Genomic DNA, 1,373 nt, shown 5'->3' with positions numbered 1-1,373 from the left:
ACAAAGTAAATTTTGAAATATGAAGTGGTGAATTATATAGGCCTACGAATTATTTAGAAATAGTGGTGGATAAAAATCTACTCAATTGAATTTATTAAATTAAGAATCACAATTCTTTCATACGTCAAATTGACGTGTGTCCGTAGAGATTGGTATATAAGAAACGTCCGTAAACCTAGTGTTAACACAAGAAATTCGCCTTTCAAAATCCATTTTGTGAAATGAAACTTTTCATTATAGAGAAAGTGATACGATTATCTTAAACAGCAAAATCAACCTTAAGCTCGCAAAATCGTAATCTGAATGACAGAGAGAATCTTTCGAAAATCCTTATTGGTTATAAAAAAATAAATGAATAAAAAAATAAAAACGCAAAAACAGAGAAAAAGAAACACACAGAACTAAAGAGTCAGAATGCTTGCATTGTAAATTCAAACATCTGCTTTAGCACTCACAGCAGATGATAATTTCGAATGATCAAAACATAATTAAAATTGACCTTTTTAAGATTCATGTTTTCCTTTTTTTTTATCTCTACAAAATATAATTTTATTTCTTTAAGTGCATTGGTCTTTTATTTTTTTCCATTCAGAATTGCTTACAATACTTGCTTTCATTTAATAAAGAAACTTCATTGTTATTTTTAAAACGTCTATAAATTTGTTACTAAGCTAGTAAATGTTAATCACTCACAGTAACTTAGGACTACAATATCTTATATTTTGAAGAAAAGGTAGAACTTTATTTTTCTTTTAATTTTAAAAATTCTGAAAATGCTTTGAGAAATTCATAAAAACATAAAAATGAGAAGGTTGAAAAAAAGGATGATGTTTTCTTAGTTTTTTATTTGAAAGATTTATTATTTGCATATTGATCAAAAATTGTGGTGATAATGATAAATAGTAGAAAATCGTGTGTCAAATCTGTTGATTTGTTACAAAATGTGTGTATTATGTTATTAAATATTAAACTCAAATGATTTCTCTCAAGAAAAGAAAGAAATATTTGCTGTGTGTATTGTACGACATATCATTTTTAATTATACAGTATACCGCTTTGTTATTTTTTTATATACTCTAGGCTATAAATTTGTAAATGTGTAGAAGAATGTTGCAGTAAAAAAATAATTTTTTTTCGTAATTTTTTGAGACCATATGTTTTGAGATATTTCTGGTCAGAGGTCAAGTCAGGTCACTTTTGAAGTTTGACCTAGCTTGAGAAGGTCATATAAGATATCAAATGAAAGCTCTATTTTTTAGCTTTACAATGGTTTTTGATTTTTTTTTTCTGATACAATTGGAAAAAAAGTTACAGCTATTTATATGTATGCAAGTTTGTCGCTTTTAATGAAAATTTTATTTTTTCAAATGTCC

This window comes from Parasteatoda tepidariorum, chromosome 7, assembly GCF_043381705.1.
Source record: "Parasteatoda tepidariorum isolate YZ-2023 chromosome 7, CAS_Ptep_4.0, whole genome shotgun sequence".
In the NCBI taxonomy this organism is placed as follows: domain Eukaryota; kingdom Metazoa; phylum Arthropoda; class Arachnida; order Araneae; family Theridiidae; genus Parasteatoda; species Parasteatoda tepidariorum.
Note: the sequence above shows the minus strand (reverse complement) of the source record.